Source organism: Hibiscus syriacus, unplaced genomic scaffold (assembly GCF_006381635.1).
Source record: "Hibiscus syriacus cultivar Baekdansim isolate YM2019G1 unplaced genomic scaffold, ASM638163v2 tig00111837_pilon, whole genome shotgun sequence".
Taxonomy (NCBI): Eukaryota; Viridiplantae; Streptophyta; class Magnoliopsida; order Malvales; family Malvaceae; genus Hibiscus; species Hibiscus syriacus.
The window spans coordinates 7,544,657-7,551,863 of record NW_024063194.1 but is presented as its reverse complement, the minus strand read 5'-3'; the positions used below and the strand labels follow the sequence as shown (position 1 = coordinate 7,551,863).

General features: G+C 29.6%; 1 pseudogene; it reads right to left on the bottom strand.

The window, feature by feature from the left end:
* Positions 1–224: 224 nt before the first annotated feature.
* On the bottom strand, positions 225–6,769 carry LOC120171802 (annotated as a pseudogene).
* Positions 6,770–7,207: the final 438 nt, after the last annotated feature.

Below are 7,207 nucleotides of genomic sequence, written 5' to 3'. Positions count from 1 at the left end.
CTTGTAAATTAAATACTATTAAACACTTAAACATATTTGATTTTGTATCATTTTTTATGTTGTGCACTAATGATGTGAATCAAATCAAACTCAATCATAAAAATATATATTGTAAAATTTTCTTGCATTCAAAGGAATTGTCTGGTACGACAAAAACCTGGTTAAAAGTCTCAGCAGAGTTACAGAGAATCACATTTAAAGGAGTTCATTTAACACTCAATATATAACTTAAAGCAAAACTTTTAATTCTTCAGATCCCAGAAACTAAAATTTCAGAACATTTGATCATCCTAGCTAATTAAATTGTCTTTTTTTTTTTACTCTTGAGAAACTTGTAGGGTTCTTGAAAATTTTCTATAGGTTGGCCTTTTACTAGGGCTTGTAAAAACACTTCTCAACCCTGATTTGGTAAACTCCTCTATGGAGATTTGAAAGCTTCGCCAGCATAGCGAACATTTCTGAGTTCCTCTTCGATGCGAAGAAGCTACAAGAAGTGTAGCAGAAAGTGAGATAATTCATTCAAAACTAGTTAACAATCATGCAAACTATGTTACTCAAATTCGGGTATGTTCATGCATCTGAAATGAGTATGTTAAAACTTTTTGAAGTTATTCTCTCGTATTTGAAAGGTCTTATCTTCATATCAAACAAAGGTATTTTGTTTAACAATTTCATGATTGATCAACTATCATCAATTCAGATCAACTATAAGATTCATCGTATTCTCACCCAAGCGAACTCAGCTCATTTTGCTTCAACATTGTGATAATGAAGTTTTTATTTTTATTTTTTATGTTTAACTCTAGTGGTTTTATAGCATAATACATGGTAAAAGTCCTAGGTCTGAATCCCTTTTCTTCCATGGTATGGTCACGTTCAACTATACCAAAAGGAAAATAAATCAACAATAACCCTTGAAATCGTTCAATTTTCAGATCCATGTCAAAAACATCATGCCATTAGCATAAGAGCTGTGTACTTGGACTCAGTTGTATCAAATATGGGGCCAACACAAGTTTATTCATTTTTTCCAAGTTTTTTGGTGCACTTGGGGGTCATTGGAAGATCATATCCTGTACCCAAATACGTGTCCGACAGGTTGTCTGACACGGATACTTGAAGAAAAATGAGAAGTCTGAGAAACAGGAAGAACCGAGGAGAAGAAAAGCCCAAAGATTACCTGGATGTATTTGGCCAATCTCTCACTCCTGCAAGGAGTTCCAGTCTTGATCTACACAGAAAAGCACCATCACTCACCTTCTAGCACTGAAAAAATGTAACAAAAATGCATTGCTCATAAATTGCAATCACATATTAGTGACTTCGAATGATGTACCTGGCCGCTAGCCAAACCAACAGAAAAGTCAGCGATGAAGTTGTTTTCTGTTTCATCACTTCCTTGGCTGACCATCACTCCTCATCCTTCAGCTTTAGAGTCAAGTGCGGCTTGAATAGATTCAGTCACTGTCCCAATCTGGTTAACCTGTCATACACAGTAAGAAAAAAAATTATGTAGTACAAACAGAAAAAATATGTTTTCCTATTTTAATTATCATCTCAGTAACCAACTATGTTGTATTGCACCATGCACGCTGATTTTTTGAACCCGCTGATCCATTAATTGAACCAAAACCACAATCACATTAGTGATTAAACACAAAGCCTGGCTGCTATATAATAAATAGTGCGGCAAATATTCTTGAAACGGACAGTTAGATTCTATAAGAAATAGAACATTATTCATTCAATAGTAAAGTGAATTTTACGTATTGCAAATCTTGATTTCAGTTGTATAATTTATAATACTACTGCAAACTGAATTTTATGGATACAAATCCTGATTTCAATAGCAAGACATACAGATTCTATCAATTGCAAAATAATACTTGCAAAGTGTGGCACATTGATGCATGTTATCGGGTTCTATTCAAAGTGAAGAACAAAATATTCACTAGGCTAGAATAAGGCTGTAAAATCAGGTAATCGGACAGGTTTCAATCGAATCTTGGCAGGTCGGGTAAAATCGAGTACAGGTCAAGTCAGGTCAATTTGATGGTTTGACTTGGATCAGGTCGGGTACAGGTCAAATCAGTTCGGGTCATTTTCATGTTGATTTGACACCAGATCCAGATCGGGTTCAGGTCAGGTCATTTTCAGTTCGGATCGATGTCAGTTCAGGTCAAAATAGTTCAAGTCCGAAGCAGATAAAGACCAGGTTAATTTAGGTTCAGGTGGACTTTACAGGTCAAGTCAGGTCAATTTGATGGTTTGACTTGGATCAGTCGGGTACAGGTCAAATCAGTTCGGGTCATTTTCATGTTGATTTGACACCAGATCCGATCGGGTTCAGGTCAGGTATTTTCAGTTCGGATCGATGTCAGTTCAGGTCAAAATAGTTCAAGTCCGAAGCAGATAAAGACCAGGTTAATTTAGGTTCAGGTGGACTTCAGTCGGATCTCGTTTAGATTGGGTCACATCATTGACAGATAAAATTCAGGTCGGATGTTTACCGGATACGGATTGAGATCAGATCAGGTCGTTTTTATTTTTGGATTAATTATTTTGTCACTTTTCGTGATTGTTGAATTGCAAGTTGTAATTGTATATGATTTCGAGTAAATTACAAAAATTCATGAATTAATTTTGTAAAAAACATAAATTTAAGGACAAAATTGAAGAAATGTAAAATTACAAATAAAATTTTAAAATATAAATTAAACAACACACATAGGTAGGGACCAAATCGAAATAAATTTAAAATGTGAGGTTTAAATTAATATAAAAAATGACTAAATTATACTCATTTAAAAGTTATGGGCCAGTTACAAAAATATAAATAACAACTAAAAATGGGCCAAATGAAGATCAAATATAAATTTAAGGACTAATTTGAATACATATAAAAGTGAAAGACTTAAAATTGAAATAAATTAGAAAAACACAAAAAGATGAAATAGAAATAAATACAAAATGTAAAGAAATAATTAAAAATATAGTAAATTGCATTCATTTAAAAATTTGAAAAAAAATATAATATATATAATATAAGTTTATATATAAACTATATATATAAACTATATTTATATTATACACTATATAATTATTATAAGCTATATATATAAATTATGTTTATATGAACTATATATATAAACTATATATGTAAACTATATATGTATAAACTATAAAAAGTATATAGTTTATAAACTATAATTTATATATATATATATAATATATATATATATATTATTCAAAGTGAGTGGTGGGAGAAAATTTTTTAAAAGAAAGATTTTTTTGTGTGAAAAATTTTGATTTTATTTGGGAATTTAGAGGAAAATTGATAAATTTTGAGAATATAAGGAAATTGGGAATTTAGAAGGAAATTAAGAAATTTAGAGGGAATAGAAAAATTTGGGAAGTTAGCGCCAAGTATAGTGTCCAACAAGATATTTTAGGTTAATTAGGCTCATGCTCCTCCAACAATCATCATTTTTCCACTTGTATTTGATATTTGATTTCTTTCAATTTAGTCATGGTTTAATTGTAAATATTTTTCTTGAATTTTTAATTCGATGTAATTTAATCATATATACATTCTAATTACTTATAATTTTCTATATATATATATATATATATATATATATATAAATGTATGTATATAAACTATATATGTGTAAACTATAAAAAATATATAGTTTATAAATTATAATTTATATTAATATAGTATATATGTGTATGTATAACTAATATAAGTAATCTATAGATTATATATATATATATAGTTTGTAGAAACACTATGCATAAATTATATAAAGTAATAAAGTTTATATTTTATAGAAACCATAAATCGTGAACCCTTAACCCTAACCCCTAAACACTAACCCCCGAACTATATATGTAACTTATAGTATATATATGTATAAACTATGTATAGTATATATAAACTATATATATATATATAACCTATATATATAAAAATTATATAAAGTAAATTACTTATATAGTTTATAGAAATACTATGCATAAACTATAAAAAGTAATAACATATATAGTTTATAGAAACCTTAAACCATAAAACTTAAACCATAAACTTTAAACCATAAACACTAAACCCTAAAATATATATGTATAGACACAGTTGATAATTCATATATATTTTATATAAACAATAGTTTATATAAATTATATATGTAACATTAACCTATAGTCTATAAACAATAGTTAATATATATAACCTATAAACGTATAGTTTATAAACAATAGTTTATATTAGTGTACTGTATAGTTTATATTTTATAACCTATAGTATCTAATTTATAAACTATAGTTTATATTAATGTACTATATAGTTTATATTAATGTTAATTATCTTAACTATAATTTATATTAATATAGTATATAGTTTATAAACTATACTATATAATTTATAAAATATAGTTTATATTAATATTAATTTTATAGACTATATTTTATATTAATATTAATTACAAATTATAAACTATATTATATTAATATAAATTAATATTAATATTAATTATAATATATAATTTATATTAATATTAATTATAAATAGTTTATTAATATAAATTATATAGGGATGAAATTGAAATAATTTAAATCCCTTGGATCTATTTTTTTATCCAAAGGCTTAGATTGCTTTGTGCTTCTTAGCCATGGATCGATGATGTGGCAGCATGGTAGCCATTGGATCAAGATTTCCATCCAAGGTTCCTCATCAATTTGTGCTTGTTTCACTTGGATTGAAACTTTCATGGCCTTTGGATCAAGGCTTATCAAGGGTTGGGATTTGCTTGAGCTTTTAGACATGGATAAGTGATGTAAGCTGCCTTAAAAGTTGAGCCATTTAATGCATTGTTTGAATTTAAAAATCAAAGCCAAAATTTCCCTCCTACACCACAAAATTGGTGGCACATATTAGTTTAAGGTTTTTTTTATTTTTATTTAATAATGCATATATATTTGTAATAAAAGAGTGGGCTTATGTATTGAGTCTATGTAAACTAATGTAAATGGACTAGCACAAATGCAAATGGACTTATTTTTGGGTTTTATTATTATTTATTCATAACAACAAAATAAATTGACTATTAATGTGAATTAACCTAACATGCAACTAAAATACTAATTATGCAAATGAAATGAAAATGACATTTACTACTATTTATGAACCATATAATATGCAATTTGACATACTAATTATTTTACACCTAATTAATAATGTTTTATATAATTTACATTTAAATAATTTTATTAATTTTTTTAAATAATTTTATATAATAGGTCTATTTATTAATTTAATTATCATAATAAATATTTTATTATAACATTTAAAAATTAATCATATTAATTTTTTTAGTTATATTATAAACTCAAAAGCTCATAATTTTATTAAAATCTTATAATTTCGTCAGTGATAATATATAAGTCAGGTAAATCTCACAGATCCACAATTTCCAGGTCCAACTCAGATTCAGGTAAACACCAGTTCCGACTCGAGGCGGTTTCGGATCGCAGCAGCGCATGTTAAAAACAATTTTGAATCGAGTCGGTTTCAGTCAGTTTTACAGGTCAGGTCAGCTTTTTACAGCCCTGGGCTAGAATGGCAGAAGCTGAACAAGGAAGAATGGTGTTCTAAGAACTATATAAGAAAAAATTCCAAGATGGGATCATGCTAGCTTAGATTGTTACCTTCAGAAGCAAGGCATTGCAAGCTTTCTTTTGAATAGCTTCGGATATTCTCTTTGGATTTGTGACTAACAAATCGTCTCCAATAAGTTGGATATTGACTGAAGACTGAAGTGAAGCCCATGAGCTCCAGTCATCTTGGTCAAACGGATCTTCAATCGACACAATAGGGAAATCTTTGACAAACTCTTGGTAGAGTTCAGCCAAGCACGAGGTGAACGCACATGTGCTCCATCATTCGGTTGTTTCTTAAAGTTTAGGTCATATTTGCCATCTTATGTAGAATTCCGAAGCTGCGACATCCATTCCTATTTTGATCTGCGATTTTTATATTTTCCGATCATGTTTATCTTACGGAAAAACAATATTAAAAGACAGGTATGTCTCCTACCTTTCCAGTGTAAATGGTCTTTTCAATAGCATCCATTAGCAAAACCAATCCCTCTCTATTATCCTGAACATTAGGAGCGAATCCCCATTAATCTCCAACATTGCAAGCATCTTGTCCGTATTTTGCTTTGATAATACCCTTGAGTACGTGATAAGCTATGTCCCAAAAAGAAGAAAGCATTATCAACTAATCCGATATATGGCACAAATAGATTCAAACAATAAATCGAAGAACATTCTGATGTACAAATAAATTGACACTAATCTAATTCCAAACTAATTACGAGAACATGGGCTCCTAGAGCTAAATCATAAACTTATAAGTTATACCTATAAAATATGAATCAAACTTTATATCAAACTCAATATCAAATGATAAAAAATTGTTCCAATGAAATACAACTACATAACATAGCTAAGGGATTACTTAACTACCTTCATTCCCCATTCGGAGGGCCTCGGCGAACGAGGTCGCTCCGACTGGTAGTATCATAAACTCTTGCATTGCCAAATTGTTTCCAGAATGACTTCCACCATTGATGACATTAAAAGCTGGAACTGGCATAATAAGCTCGTTTGTTCTTGACAATTCCTGAATATGCTTATACAATCTGCATACAAAACGACACTCCCAATATTGCATTAGCTCCAAGCTTTGACTTGTTTGGAGTGCCATCGATTTCCAGCAAAACGGCATCTAAATCCGCTTGATTTCTTGCCAAAGAGAGAAAACCAAGTTCAACTAAGAATTTGGTGAACTTCGATACTTAGAAAAAAAAATAGTTATCTATGTTACTTTGACTCTCATTTTTACTTAAAAAAAATATAAATATACATACACATAATCCTATATATGTATAAGATTGGAGAAAATAACCTCAGTGACCAAAAATCCTAGATAATATACGATTTTGACAAACTTTTTTTGGATTTGCCAAAATGACCAACAAAATCGCAATGCGATCTCTAATTCGCATTGCGATCTCCACTATCGCAAATTCGCGTTGCGATTTTCCATTTCGCGTTGCGATTTTTCATTTCGCGTTGCGATAGTTGAAAATCGCGTTGCGCTTTTCCATTTCGCGTTGCGATAGTTGAAAATCGCGTTGCGATT